The sequence below is a fragment of the Dendronephthya gigantea genome, unplaced genomic scaffold (assembly GCF_004324835.1).
Source record: "Dendronephthya gigantea isolate DGI-Jeju-01 unplaced genomic scaffold, DenGig_1.0 000023F, whole genome shotgun sequence".
Taxonomy (NCBI): Eukaryota; Metazoa; Cnidaria; class Anthozoa; order Malacalcyonacea; family Nephtheidae; genus Dendronephthya; species Dendronephthya gigantea.
The window spans coordinates 2,105,823-2,122,526 of NW_021163033.1; the positions used below are offsets into that span (position 1 = coordinate 2,105,823).

The window sequence follows — 16,704 nt, forward strand, 5'->3', positions numbered from 1 at the left end:
CGTCCCCAGTCATATAAACGCTATCATATTGATTTAAACGGTATGTTTTGATTCTTTTACCAGTATATTGTGCATGTGGTGATATCCTAAGTCGAAAGTACGTTTAGGCAATAATGTTTTTACTGATAAACAATATATACCAAATAATGTTTATATCTTACGAAACCAGGAACTTCATGCAAACATATATACAAGAATATTATTATATATAAATGTCTACCTTTCTAAAAAATAGTGCCCATTCAAAAAAAAAGAAACAAAGAGTCCCTTTAATAAAGCCTTAGGTTAATCTACGGTATATATATCCAAAAATTTCAAAAAATTCGGGATTAGAATTAGGGATAGAATGGTGACCTAAACATCGCAATCAACTTACAGTAATTTTGATTATTATTTCAAAATGAGCATACACATGCAAGGTTCAATATATACATGTAATGCCCTGTAGGATACATTATATATATCACGCCGACACTCACGCCAGTATTCAAAAAGCTCACTGAGTGGGACAAATTTTCTTATCACTGATTAATGAGAAAGTCCTGTATTAATGTGTGGAAATCTTAAGATCCAAGGTAAAACACTGAAAATCAAGGTCCTATTTGAGTGGAAATACCGCTATGGAAACCTTATGCGAAGATTGAGATCTCCCACTCAATAAGTTTGAAGGTGACTGAGCTTTTGGAATACAGTTGTGACTTTCAAACAAGCTGTTCCAAACCTTCATAACTATGTTCAAAAATAAATCAAATTGCTTTTGCTCTATTGTCGTCCTGATAAGCCGGTAAATCGACAACGCGAGTATACTCGCAAATTTGGTTCACATAGGTGCTCCAGCATGAATATATACATTCATTGTTGATGGATTCAGTACCTATCGTGTTGTGTGTGTACAGACACTAGGATAGAATTTGATTTAGTTAAATCATTGATCACAATTAACAAGTGTTAGCCATATAAAATGTAACCGTTTTCGATAAACTGAAAGGCACATTTCTGTGTGGTTGTGGCGCGGAACAAGAACAGCTCGAGTTGTCCCAAACACAACAACCTCCAATAGTGGTTGATGAAATGTCAGGAAGTCACAATAACACGTCTCTCATTGTGCCCATCGCTTTGTAATGATTCTGAAGAAACAAAGCTCTGAATCAAGAACATTTATTACTATTACGTAATATTTATATGCAGTAATTATATTGTGACTAGTGTAGTCTAAAAAGTAATACTAATTGAGTATATTTTGGAGTAAAGTCGTTATTGTAAACGGCATGCGTAAATAGGGTAAATTGTGCATGATTAAGTTAATCATAAATAAAGCTATTGTAGAATTTTGATGCTTCGATTTTGAAGTTCAAAACATTAATAATTCATATATATTTAGAAATGAATTTAACCAAGTTTGGAAGAATGAACTTTCCGTCATATAATTTAACTTAACTATGATAGTTTGAGAGTTCTATTAAATAAATAGTTTACAATCATTACGTTCATGTTATTTTTTTGTTACATAACTTGCTTGTTTTCGAGTTACACTGGCTGGAACGGATAACTGGAGTGTGAATATCTTTTCAGAACTCTGACTGTAACTTTCGGACCGACCTACATATCGATTATTTCTAAAGGTTTACCAATCATTAATTATAAATTATATACAAGGGTGCTATTTTGTACCTTATACACAGCCTTAAAGGATCTGCTAAAATGAATCACTGCTCCTACCAGATATTTAAATATAATCATCTATAATAATATAAATAGATTTAAGTAATCTATAGATTTAAGTGAAACTATAGCTATGGTAAATTTGGTTATATGCAAGTCATACATGGAGTAATCGTAACTTTGATGTCTGGACTTTTAGAGTTCAATTATTAAGAAATAGAAAACATTTGCTGTGTTTCTATACAGTCATCGAAACACGCGTGGGAGTTTGGGAGAACGAGAAACAATTACAAATTCTTACTACACTACATCGCTTGTCAATTTTGGCTGGAGAATTTCCGGCTCGTCAATTTTGGCTGGAGAATTTCCGTGTTTTTACACAGTTATAGAAACACGCTTCTCGCCCAATCAGCACGCGCGTACTGTAAATTTACATTATAATATGATTTTGCACACACCAATATTTCAATAAGCCAGGGAAAAAGTTGTTTGCCTTTACAGAATAATACATTATCATAATTGGATAGTTTATTGCATTTAAGGCATGCAATTTGCATTTTTGTCCGTTGTACTTATATAACTGAAACGTCCTAAACTATGGGAATATTGTTAAAATTTAAGGCAAATTTGGACATAGTTGCAAATCATTTATATGTTTTAAAATGCTAGATATACGAAAGATTTTAGTGGCAAATGTTCACGAGTTTGATAAATTTACTATATTTATTAAATGTTTATTTCGGTATTTGACATTAAAAATCTAATCAAGCAAGTACTAGCAATGTGATCTTGCACTCATATTTTAACCAATCAGCGCGCGGAAGGGTTGTCGAAATAGAAATCCATTCGGCAGTATTTAGTCAATTATATCTTTTGTTATTCTATCTACATGAAACTTGTGATTAGATTTAGATGTAAAGATAGAAAGGATCCCGCCAGAACCGGGCTGGCCCGGTCCATTTGAATGCAATTTTACAAATATAGTGAAATATGTGAAGCGAGATCCCGGCAATGCTGAGCTAGCCTGTTTCATATAAACAGGCCCTAATACATGCAGGGGCCGGTTGTATCAAGCCCGTTTAGCTTAAACGGTGGATAAGTTCAAAATAGAAAGCAAGTTTATCGTTTTATTTAACAAGCGAACTAAATGTTTTGGACTTTAATGTAGTGCATACTATTCAAGTTGACTTATTCAAGAGAGATCTAAGAGTGTTATTTAATTTTGACTTATCCACCGTTTAAGCTAAACGGGCTTGATATAACCAGCCCCCCAATCGCGTACGCCTTGCTTTCTCGTGCTCACAAAAACTGGTAAGTGGTAACGAGATCAGAATCGCCCTCTCTCTTTTATTAAATGTTGGTATTCCCAGTGAGGTTTTGGCTAATTGTTTCAGTCTTTTGCTCGCAACTTTTCACTAAACGAGGAAGGCCATCTATTACTATTCAGCAGGACAGTGACACCTGTATCAATTCACCTATAAGTTTGTACAAAACAAGCAAGAAAATCTCGAGGGATTATAACTATTATTTAATTAATTAACAGGTCGACTTTGATTGGTTTATGTCAGATTCCACAGTCTCATAGTCCAAACACTGAGTAAATTTATATAATACGGCCTGCTTTAATTGCAATAAGTCGCGTATGTTCAATAAACATGCATACATCTATAATAAAAGCGATCTAGTATAAATCATATATACCATCACTATTTATTATATGGAGACAGTTCAAAAAACTTTACCCTTCATTACAAAGATGAATACCTTCTACGCTGGAAAAAGGTGAAAACCAAAAGGGAACCATCTTGCATACCAGTCTTGAATAGTTAATTCTATTGGCACACAATCAGCGAAGATTAAATTTGAAAATGAAATACCGGCTGTTAAAGAAAAGAATATATAGACATTTACGACCCTTTTTGTGCTCAAAACACATTGGAAGCACTGGTCACTATGAGTCTGAACAACATGTTGGTTGAAACGGGAAAGTGTTTGTGGACTGTGACAATTGCATTGTCATGGTATTTTGGCATCAGCAAATTATCAAACCAACCTTCAGGTAAAGCTGTTATTGAAAACCTTGATTTATATGCGAAAAAAAAATGTAACCTGATCTTGCAACGAACCAATCCCCAATACTTTTTGGCGAAATATACTTCTATAACATTCATTTAGACACTAAACTACTTAAAATTAATTTTTAATATGAAGTTTGCCTTGGCTAATCTCTGTATTAGTTATTAAAGCCTGTTTACTTCTCTGAACATTCCAAATCACTTCTACACTGATGAGAAACAAAACATGGAACACTCCAAGAGAGCACGTGTTCAGGACACAATTAATGTATAATTACATACTAATGTAATAGAAGAGATATTTATAGGAATTAAAGACAAACCTTCCTTTTAATATAACATTACTTTCCAGTTATAAATTAGTCGAGTGCTGACGTCAGTGTTATATTTATATACGTTTTTCCAAGCAGCTTTCCGAGCAGAAAACGTAGATATATACTCTCAATAAACTACACGTTATTTACTGTATAATCTTAAAAATCAACCTGTAGTTTGGAATAACATTTGTGAAGCCTTTTAGTCATGTTACCCTAAAAGCCTCAATTTGATAAAATAAGCCGAACAATGTTGTAGGTAAGGCTTTGATTTCTTGTCTCATGCGAACAGAAGTCAGAATATTTGCCCACACTGTATATAAAGTATATAGTTTGAAGAATTCTTAGATAACTACACATGCTCCGAAATCCAATATGCAAATTACATAGTCATTTAAATAATTATATGCAAAAAAAAACAGTGAAACGTGGCTATATCGTCCCCAGTCATATAAACGCTATCATATTGATTTAAACGGTATGTTTTGATTCTTTTACCAGTATATTGTGCATGTGGTGATATCCTAAGTCGAAAGTACGTTTAGGCAATAATGTTTTTACTGATAAACAATATATACCAAATAATGTTTATATCTTACGAAACCAGGAACTTCATGCAAACATATATACAAGAATATTATTATATATAAATGTCTACCTTTCTAAAAAATAGTGCCCATTCAAAAAACAAAGAAACAAAGAGTCCCTTTAATAAAGCCTTAGGTTAATCTACGGTATATATATCCAAAAATTTCAAAAAATTCGGGATTAGAATTAGGGATAGAATGGTGACCTAAACATCGCAATCAACTTACAGTAATTTTGATTATTATTTCAAAATGAGCATACACATGCAAGGTTCAATATATACATGTAATGCCCTGTAGGATACATAATTATATATATCACGCCGACACTCACGCCAGTATTCAAAAAGCTCACTGAGTGGGACAAATTTTCTTATCACTGATTAATGAGAAAGTCCTGTATTAATGTGTGGAAATCTTAAGATCCAAGGTAAAACACTGAAAATCAAGGTCCTATTTGAGTGGAAATACCGCTATGGAAACCTTATGCGAAGATTGAGATCTCCCACTCAATAAGTTTGAAGGTGACTGAGCTTTTGGAATACAGTTGTGACTTTCAAACAAGCTGTTCCAAACCTTCATAACTATGTTCAAAAATAAATCAAATTGCTTTTGCTCTATTGTCGTCCTGATAAGCCGGTAAATCGACAACGCGAGTATACTCGCAAATTTGGTTCACATAGGTGCTCCAGCATGAATATATACATTCATTGTTGATGGATTCAGTACCTATCGTGTTGTGTGTGTACAGACACTAGGATAGAATTTGATTTAGTTAAATCATTGATCACAATTAACAAGTGTTAGCCATATAAAATGTAACCGTTTTCGATAAACTGAAAGGCACATTTCTGTGTGGTTGTGGCGCGGAACAAGAACAGCTCGAGTTGTCCCAAACACAACAACCTCCAATAGTGGTTGATGAAATGTCAGGAAGTCACAATAACACGTCTCTCATTGTGCCCATCGCTTTGTAATGATTCTGAAGAAACAAAGCTCTGAATCAAGAACATTTATTACTATTACGTAATATTTATATGCAGTAATTATATTGTGACTAGTGTAGTCTAAAAAGTAATACTAATTGAGTATATTTTGGAGTAAAGTCGTTATTGTAAAACGGCATGCGTAAATAGGGGTAAATTGTGCATGATTAAGTTAATCATAAATAAAGCTATTGTAGAATTTTGATGCTTCGATTTTGAAGTTCAAAACATTAATAATTCATATATATTTAGAAATGAATTTAACCAAGTTTGGAAGAATGAACTTTCCGTCATATAATTTAACTTAACTATGATAGTTTGAGAGTTCTATTAAATAAATAGTTTACAATCATTACGTTCATGTTATTTTTTTTGTTACATAACATTGCTTGTTTTCGAGTTACACTGGCTGGAACGGATAACTGGAGTGTGAATATCTTTTCAGAACTCTGACTGTAACTTTCGGACCGACCTACATATCGATTATTTCTAAAGGTTTACCAATCATTAATTATAAATTATATACAAGGGTGCTATTTTGTACCTTATACACAGCCTTAAAGGATCTGCTAAAATGAATCACTGCTCCTACCAGATATTTAAATATAATCATCTATAATAATATAAATAGATTTAAGTAATCTATAGATTTAAGTGAAACTATAGCTATGGTAAATTTGGTTATATGCAAGTCATACATGGAGTAATCGTAACTTTGATGTCTGGACTTTTAGAGTTCAATTATTAAGAAATAGAAAACATTTGCTGTGTTTCTATACAGTCATCGAAACACGCGTGGGAGTTTGGGAGAACGAGAAACAATTACAAATTCTTACTACACTACATCGCTTGTCAATTTTGGCTGGAGAATTTCCGGCTCGTCAATTTTGGCTGGAGAATTTCCGTGTTTTTACACAGTTATAGAAACACGCTTCTCGCCCAATCAGCACGCGCGTACTGTAAATTTACATTATAATATGATTTTGCACACACCAATATTTCAATAAGCCAGGGAAAAAGTTGTTTGCCTTTACAGAATAATACATTATCATAATTGGATAGTTTATTGCATTTAAGGCATGCAATTTGCATTTTTGTCCGTTGTACTTATATAACTGAAACGTCCTAAACTATGGGAATATTGTTAAAATTTAAGGCAAATTTGGACATAGTTGCAAATCATTTATATGTTTTAAAATGCTAGATATACGAAAGATTTTAGTGGCAAATGTTCACGAGTTTGATAAATTTACTATATTTATTAAATGTTTATTTCGGTATTTGACATTAAAAATCTAATCAAGCAAGTACTAGCAATGTGATCTTGCACTCATATTTTAACCAATCAGCGCGCGGAAGGGTTGTCGAAATAGAAATCCATTCGGCAGTATTTAGTCAATTATATCTTTTGTTATTCTATCTACATGAAACTTGTGATTAGATTTAGATGTAAAGATAGAAAGGATCCCGCCAGAACCGGGCTGGCCCGGTCCATTTGAATGCAATTTTACAAATATAGTGAAATATGTGAAGCGAGATCCCGGCAATGCTGAGCTAGCCTGTTTCATATAAACAGGCCCTAATACATGCAGGGGCCGGTTGTATCAAGCCCGTTTAGCTTAAACGGTGGATAAGTTCAAAATAGAAAGCAAGTTTATCGTTTTATTTAACAAGCGAACTAAATGTTTTGGACTTTAATGTAGTGCATACTATTCAAGTTGACTTATTCAAGAGAGATCTAAGAGTGTTATTTAATTTTGACTTATCCACCGTTTAAGCTAAACGGGCTTGATATAACCAGCCCCCCAATCGCGTACGCCTTGCTTTCTCGTGCTCACAAAAACTGGTAAGTGGTAACGAGATCAGAATCGCCCTCTCTCTTTTATTAAATGTTGGTATTCCCAGTGAGGTTTTGGCTAATTGTTTCAGTCTTTTGCTCGCAACTTTTCACTAAACGAGGAAGGCCATCTATTACTATTCAGCAGGACAGTGACACCTGTATCAATTCACCTATAAGTTTGTACAAAACAAGCAAGAAAATCTCGAGGGATTATAACTATTATTTAATTAATTAACAGGTCGACTTTGATTGGTTTATGTCAGATTCCACAGTCTCATAGTCCAAACACTGAGTAAATTTATATAATACGGCCTGCTTTAATTGCAATAAGTCGCGTATGTTCAATAAACATGCATACATCTATAATAAAAGCGATCTAGTATAAATCATATATACCATCACTATTTATTATATGGAGACAGTTCAAAAAAACTTTACCCTTCATTACAAAGATGAATATACCTTCTACGCTGGAAAAAAGGTGAAAACCAAAAGGGAACCATCTTGCATACCAGTCTTGAATAGTTAATTCTATTGGCACACAATCAGCGAAGATTAAATTTGAAAATGAAATACCGGCTGTTAAAGAAAAGAATATATAGACATTTACGACCCTTTTTGTGCTCAAAACACATTGGAAGCACTGGTCACTATGAGTCTGAACAACATGTTGGTTGAAACGGGAAAGTGTTTTGTGACTGTGACAATTGCATTGTCATGGTATTTTGGCATCAGCAAATTATCAAACCAACCTTCAGGTAAAGCTGTTATTGAAAACCTTGATTTATATGCGAAAAAAAATGTAACCTGATCTTGCAACGAACCAATCCCCAATACTTTTTGGCGAAATATACTTCTATAACATTCATTTAGACACTAAACTACTTAAAATTAATTTTTAATATGAAGTTTGCCTTGGCTAATCTCTGCATGTATTAGTTATTAAAGCCTGTTTACTTCTCTGAACATTCCAAATCACTTCTACACTGATGAGAAACAAAACATGGAACACTCCAAGAGAGCACGTGTTCAGGACACAATTAATGTATAATTACATACTAATGTAATAGAAGAGATATTTATAGGAATTAAAGACAAACCTTCCTTTTAATATAACATTACTTTCCAGTTATAAATTAGTCGAGTGCTGACGTCAGTGTTATATTTATATACGTTTTTCCAAGCAGCTTTCCGAGCAGAAAACGTAGATATATACTCTCAATAAACTACACGTTATTTACTGTATAATCTTAAAAATCAACCTGTAGTTTGGAATAACATTTGTGAAGCCTTTTAGTCATGTTACCCTAAAAGCCTCAATTTGATAAAATAAGCCGAACAATGTTGTAGGTAAGGCTTTGATTTCTTGTCTCATGCGAACAGAAGTCAGAATATTTGCCCACACTGTATATAAGTATATAGTTTGAAGAATTCTTAGATAACTACACATGCTCCGAAATCCAATATGCAAATTACATAGTCATTTAAATAATTATATGCAAAAAAAAACAGTGAAACGTGGCTATATCGTCCCCAGTCATATAAACGCTATCATATTGATTTAAACGGTATGTTTTGATTCTTTTACCAGTATATTGTGCATGTGGTGATATCCTAAGTCGAAAGTACGTTTAGGCAATAATGTTTTTACTGATAAACAATATATACCAAATAATGTTTATATCTTACGAAACCAGGAACTTCATGCAAACATATATACAAGAATATTATTATATATAAATGTCTACCTTTCTAAAAAATAGTGCCCATTCAAAAAACAAAGAAACAAAGAGTCCCTTTAATAAAGCCTTAGGTTAATCTACGGTATATATATCCAAAATTTCAAAAAATTCGGGATTAGAATTAGGGATAGAATGGTGACCTAAACATCGCAATCAACTTACAGTAATTTTGATTATTATTTCAAAATGAGCATACACATGCAAGGTTCAATATATACATGTAATGCCCTGTAGGATACATAATTATATATATCACGCCGACACTCACGCCAGTATTCAAAAAGCTCACTGAGTGGGACAAATTTTCTTATCACTGATTAATGAGAAAGTCCTGTATTAATGTGTGGAAATCTTAAGATCCAAGGTAAAACACTGAAAATCAAGGTCCTATTTGAGTGGAAATACCGCTATGGAAACCTTATGCGAAGATTGAGATCTCCCACTCAATAAGTTTGAAGGTGACTGAGCTTTTGGAATACAGTTGTGACTTTCAAACAAGCTGTTCCAAACCTTCATAACTATGTTCAAAAATAAATCAAATTGCTTTTGCTCTATTGTCGTCCTGATAAGCCGGTAAATCGACAACGCGAGTATACTCGCAAATTTGGTTCACATAGGTGCTCCAGCATGAATATATACATTCATTGTTGATGGATTCAGTACCTATCGTGTTGTGTGTGTACAGACACTAGGATAGAATTTGATTTAGTTAAATCATTGATCACAATTAACAAGTGTTAGCCATATAAAATGTAATCATTTAATGCTCGTTCATTGCTTTACTAGTTTTCGAAAATCTTTCACAAGCATATATTAAATGTACAATCTTGGACAAAAATGTTGTAACACCCCACCCCCAAAATCAATGTTGTATGGAGATTTCACGTGGCAACAATGTTGTATGGAGATCTCACGTGGCAACAATGTTGTATGGAGATCTCACGTGGCAACAATGTTGTATGGAGATCTCACGTGGCAACAATGTTGTATGGAGATCTCACGTGGCAACAATGTTGTATGGAGATCTCACGTGGCAACAATGTTGTATGGAGATCTCACGTGGCAACAATGTTGTATGGAGATTTCACGTGGCAATATTGAATTTGGGGGGAGGGGATTGGTGTTACAACAACTTTTGTCCGAGATTGTAGTAGCAAATTTTGTTGCAGAATTTAACAACAATGGGAGGATTTTGTTCTAAGCTGTGTTGTGGTGGTGCAGTCCAACCAGAGGAATTTGAATTGTCTGAAACAGACCAACCTCATGCAACAGTTGTTCAAGAACTTCCACCAAGTCACACCAATCATACGGTAGGATTTGAGTTAGCTAAATCATTGATCACAGCAATTGTTAGCCTTTTAAAATGTGACCATTTAATGCTCGTTCATTGCTTTACTAGTTTTTCGAAAATCTTTCACAAGCAACAAGGGGGAAAAATGTTGACCAATCAGGGCGTTTGTTGACATTTTGGTCTCTAGACCAATCAGATTACGTGGAATTTGCAAAATGTAAACAGAAGGAGTGAAATCATAACACCCTGTTCTAAGCCTTCTGCAGCAGTCAATGTTTAGTTTTTCAATCTTAAAACACTAGAATCTGATAAAGCAATTCCTTTTCTACAATTTTGTCGTCGGATTTTTCCAGAATCGTCCTGGAGCGAAAATTATTTATGTTTGAATTATCTGGACAAAGTCGTGTTTTAACAGACGATCAAATTTGAGATTTAAGAGTGCCGGGTTCGATTTAAACCGATTTATGAAAAAAATAACTTAATCCTTGACGTTGTATTTTTAAACTCGAGCGTAATTTATGCGGAAACGCCCCACTAAAGTGTAGGTATACATCCGGTTTACTTCTTGGAATTTACAGGCCTGTATTACCCTTGCGATTTCTGCCTTTCACAGCAATGCAGAGGATGGCCTTTGCCAAAGGTTTATTTTTCGCAGCAGTTCGTCCACAGTTGTTTTATTCTGTTCGTCTTCGGTCTCTCCAACATCGCTATCACTGTCGTCGCTCTGCTCATCGTTTTCATCTTCACTGGGTTCAAAGTAGGTCGCTGGAGTAAATACAGCGTTATTTGCAGTCGTACCGAGATCTTGAACACTCGACAGCAACGTTGCTTCACAAACAGGGCAATTGCTAATATTTGGCAGAAGGCATTCGATATGAAATGAATGGCCACATCCGCGGAAAACGTTCCAGAGAGGGTTAACTCTTTCGCAGCTGATCAAATCGCACTTTCTATGACAGGGAATATATAAAGTAAGACTTAATATAATTTCAATTTAGTAACTAGTACAGGTTTTAATAAAAACTTTGCTTGTCAGGCAAAATTTGCAGGAGATTATTACCTATATTACGATAAGACATGCATTTCTAACTCTTAAGGGGCAGAGGAGCCCACCGTTGCAAACTGTGAGCTTATATTCATGTGTTTTGGTTATATTATTTAATACCTATGTTGTCTGTTATAAATTTCAGTAGGGTGGCTAAACTCACCCTGACTGGCTTGTAAATGTAATCACCCTAAAATTTGCATCATCCATGGCTCAGTCAATTGAATTTTAATTTATAATTTTACCTGTTTGGGTTTGGGGGATTTTTGATGGATGTAAATCCAAGTGGAAGGACTCTATTTGTCATGATCTTCTCACCAAAAAGGTGGGGTAGCTTCCACTTAGTGGTATGTTTTGGCTGTCTAGGGGCTTGGGGTTGTTGAATTGTTGAATTAGGGTGGGTGTAAATAGATTCAAACTTCAGGGTGAGGAATTCTGCTGCTTTCACTTTTAAGGTGTCAATTCGCTTTCTGCTGTAATTTGGCTTTCTGGGTGGAACAAATGCAGATTGGAAGAAATGGAGTTCATGCTTGCAAGCATCAATTTCTTTAGCTTTGCGTGAAATTTCATCAGCTGTATCAGTTTCTTTGGTTTGTTTTCTCAAGACTGAGTGAAAGTTTTCCACTGGATACTCATCGAATGCAGGTAAATGTTGACCAATGGTTTCAAGCATAGTTGAAGCATTTTCTTGCCAATGAAGAAATGTTGACAGGGTTATTAACAAAGCTTTGTTATAGTGGCGCCTTCGGAATATTACAAACATAACCCAACAGTGAAGTATGGACTGGAAAAAAAGTTCAAATTTGTTACACTTGAAGTTAATTGAGTAGATACTTAACACCAATGGGATATAATTGTCGAGAAGATTTAACAGTGTTAAAAACTGAATATCTTTGCTTTTGTAGAACATCGAGAGAATAAGATCCCTGATCAATGTCCATCCGCCATAAATGATTTCAAGCAACAGAGATGTACGCCATGGTTTTGGTTTCTTAGCCAGCTTTGCTTTTTTCCCAAAGATGAAAGCATAAAGGTCAGCAAAAACATTGTGAAAATTCAATAAGACACATTCTCTTGCATTTAAGGATATATGTAGTGGACCAATCAGGGGAACCACATTTTTCAACACTGTTGGCACACTGGGAGATGATGAATAAACCAACTGTCTAATGAAATATTGCATGGGCCAGTCCCCAACAAAGGGTGCAATAAAGTCCTTAAGATAAATTTCCAAGCCACTTGTAAGCATTTTGTTTATAGCTGTTAGTGCATTTTCTACAGATTTGAGAGGTAACTCGATGCTGTCAACCAGTTTGGTGTTATCCATGCATGTAATGTTATGATTCTCCACTTGTTGATAATCATGAATTAGAAGTCGTTGTCTCTCAGCTTCTGGATCAAAATATTTTGATAATGCCCAGCTAGGCATATTTTCAGCATATGTTTTAGCTAATTTTGGCATGTTAATGGAAATAAAGTTTTTCACATCAGGAATTTCAACTGGATGTTTTGGTAGTATATCACTTCCCTGATGTGGAACTGCTTGAATTTCTGGGAACACTTTTAAAAGCAAAGTTGCCATGTGAACCACTTGAGTCTGGGTTTTTGTCTCCGGGCGGTGTTGTGTGTGAATATTGTGGTAGTCATCGATGCATAAAATAAGGAATTGGTTCTTCTTAATTGCATCTGTAATGAATGTAACAACATGACTTGTGTGGGTTGAAGAGGCTAATTTAGTTAATATGTTGACTGTCTTAGGATGTGCAACAATTCCAAGATTCCGTAGAGATTCAAGCCCTTGTTTGCTGATTCCAAACTGCTGCAGTGTCCTGGATAGTGTGACTTGAAATGAGTTGCATTTTTGTGATTGTGAGTATAACATGGTGTAGATTATGACCATTGTGCGCATTTTGTTAAGATTTTTCTCTTTTCAGACATTGGATCCAATGTTATGGCTTCTTGTATGGATGAATATAATTTATCAGCACCAACATCTTTGCACATAATCTCAAACACATCAGGATCCATTTCAGGCTCTGCCAATTTTGTTATGACAGGTCTGAGTTTGTTCAAATCATTTTTGAAATTTGGATAGGATGCCTTTTTTACAAGTTCTTCATATTTGTCTATTGACATAAAAACACCATCATCTGTTTGGCACTCTTGCTCGGCTGTAACAATTTTGGAATTGCTTTCCAATTCTTGACTGCTAATTGCAATTGTTTGGCTGGAAACAGGAAATTGTTTCTTCACCACTCAAAACTACAGGCGAGTTGATGTAAGCCGTTGAAGTTTCACCTTGGGAGCTGACTTCAGTAGTTTCTTTTTCAGATTCTTGCCTGTTCATCTCGTTTTTAGCAGAAGATTCCAATACCACAAGCTAAATTACAAGTGTGCTTAATTGACTTTTTTTTCTCTGAGGGCCATACTAATGGCCATAAGGTAATTATATGGTTTCAGCTCTTCACCTACACACCCCACCCACTTATTTCTAAAATGTAAAAGTATGGGCATTTACAATGTGAGGGCCCAGAGTATGTTGTCATTCTGTAATAACGGATTTTCTTTGATAATTACAGCAAGTTCACTGATCAGTTTAATGCTTTTTGTAGGTCATACCTGGCTTTTCACGTTGTTTTTCAACTCGTCGGCTTGTTGTTTAGGAAGCAATCGCGTAAATTTCCGTTTCGTGAAGCATTTGTGCAGGCATGTTGCGCATAGATTCTGGATTCCATAAGACGATTTTTCGCCAAGTTCTTCCTTAACATATTGCTCAAAAACTACTGAAATTACAAGCAGGCCACGATTTCTTAGATTTAAAACCTTTTCTCCTTCACGCCCCGACCATTTTTTATGAAACGGATTGTTGCATTGCTTTTTAAATTTTGGCATTTTGACAGACTTTATTCACTTTAACAATTTGTAGTATCCTTTTTGCATACGCTGAGAAAAAAGAAACATTTTCGGAAAAAGCGCGCGATTTTTCCCCGCTGTATACGATATAATATTCATAATATTTTAAAAAGTAAGCAAAGCAATATTTGTTAGTTAATGTAAATATACACTCTTTGTCATATATTATTTAGTTAACGTCTTGGTAACCATTATTTTTTAGAGAAATCAGTTTGTAAACAATGCAATTTCTGTAGAGTCTAGAGACAGGACTGGTGATCTACACTGGTCATGCCGTGACAATTCAAACATAAATAATTTTCGCTCCAGGACGATTCTGGAAAAATCCGACGACAAAATTGTAGAAAAGGAATTGCTTTATCAGATTCTAGTGTTTTAAGATTGAAAAACTAAACATTGACTGCTGCAGAAGGCTTAGAACAGGGTGTTATGATTTCACTCCTTCTGTTTACATTTTGCAAATTCCACGTAATCTGATTGGTCTAGAGACCAAAATGTCAACAAACGCCCTGATTGGTCAACATTTTTCCCCCTTGTTTTCACAAGCATATTGTAAATATAGTCGCAAATTTTGTTGCAGAATTTGACAACAATGGGAGCGCCTTTTTCTAATCTGCGTGAACCAGATGAATTTGAATTGTCTGAAACAGAGCAACCTCTAACAGCTGTTGAAGAACTTCCACCAAGTCACACCAACAATACGACAGGAATTCCACCGGCTTTGTGATTAATTGAAAATCATACTTTAGATTAAAGTAGTCTTAAAGTAATAATTTCTATTTCTATTTTTTTAAGTAGCTTATATATTTTTTGTAAAACGACGGTTTAGCCATAGTTATGGGTGAAATAATGGCAAATTAGATTGGAGATGTGCATGCGTGAACTATGCTCATGCAGTGAAAATCAGTTTTTACAACATAATTTGTTGAACTGTGAAGATTTGTAACTCAATTTTATAGTCAAGCTGTTATTGTTGTTACATGAAATATTTTTGCATATTTATTTTGCAATTAATGTAGCTTATATGTTGAGATTCTTTATAAGGATTTTGAACGTCTGGCAACTCAGCAAAGCACCAACACAATTATACATTTTTGTGGCATATAATTTGGGCAGGAAGTGCTCGAAAAAAAGGTCTAGAGGCTGTAATTAACCTAAGTTTTTCCTAGAGGAACAGGAGGACCTCTAAGTTGCAGAGGGTGTGCGCCAGCTCTGTGCATGTTGTTCAGTGAGTTAAGATCTGATGATCTAGGGACCACCATTAGTTATACTGAGACAGTAAGGGCACTCAAAACCCGACAGAGCATGCAAAAACAATAGGTTTTTCTAGAGGAAGAGGTGGACCTCTAGATAACAGGTGGACCTCTATAGATAACAGGGGAACAGGCGGACCCCTGTTCAGGTCAGTCAGCTCGACTCAAATATTTTCTGACTGACCCATCGAGTCTCTAGGTCAGGTCATCAGGTCGCGTTTTCGACCAAAATGACCTGTACAAATGCACTTCACGTGGTGAGGTGTTGTCCAGAAGGACAGCACTTCCTGCTGTTTATTTTGCCTTCATGAAATAGCATATATTTATAGACCAGAGATGTAAAAAAAATCCATTCATTTTACCACAATAGAAACTTGTTATAAACTCTACTAATACAATTTTATTATATCATTTATATGGCATAGTATAAAGTTAAAATCCAAAGTCTTAGAACATCAAAAAGAACATCAAATTAAGTTCCTTAAAATAGGTTTCAAGGTGACAATAGTGGCAGCATCCACATTAACTGTAGTTTAAAACATGGGAGGCTATATATTCTAGTTCATAGGTATAAGAAAATTATATGGTGAAGATTATAGCAGGTCTCTATGGTACAGCCAACTTGGATGTAGTGAATATAATTAGTATATAAATTAGAGTACCCTGTCAATGGGGCAATAAGCTCTGTGGGGATCACCAGTCCTATTTGACAAAGATGGTAAATAAACTTGCATGGGGTAGATTATATATTAACACCATTCTGTTCCTAAATTCCAAGACTTTTGTGATAAATATCTAATTAAAATAGCTCTTTATAGGTTTATAGTCAGTTTCAAGGTACCAATTGTGACAACAGACTTTGATAAAAATATCCGGAGATATAATTTCTAATAGGATATCGATTGGTATGTATTACTTGTTACAGATATTTGGATAAAAATGTCGAGAACATTAAGAACAAACCCTAGGCAAGAACAAGAAAGAAGTACAGAACTA

At 34.7% G+C, this 16,704-nt stretch overlaps 1 long non-coding RNA gene across 3 annotated transcripts; it reads left to right on the plus strand.

Moving 5' to 3' along the window:
- The first annotated feature begins 10,778 nt into the window (after positions 1-10,778).
- On the plus strand, positions 10,779-16,055 carry LOC114522672. Of its 3 annotated transcripts, none has more exons than XR_003686929.1 (7): positions 10,779-11,468; positions 11,998-12,187; positions 12,448-12,575; positions 13,301-13,411; positions 13,477-13,599; positions 13,874-13,984; positions 15,036-16,055. It is a non-coding gene; the product is annotated as an uncharacterized LOC114522672 (long non-coding RNA). The 3 variants fall into 3 exon arrangements; XR_003686930.1 differs by lacking the exon at positions 15,036-16,055 and adding an exon at positions 14,155-15,017; XR_003686928.1 differs by lacking the exon at positions 15,036-16,055 and having other exon boundaries at positions 13,874-15,017.
- Positions 16,056-16,704: the final 649 nt, after the last annotated feature.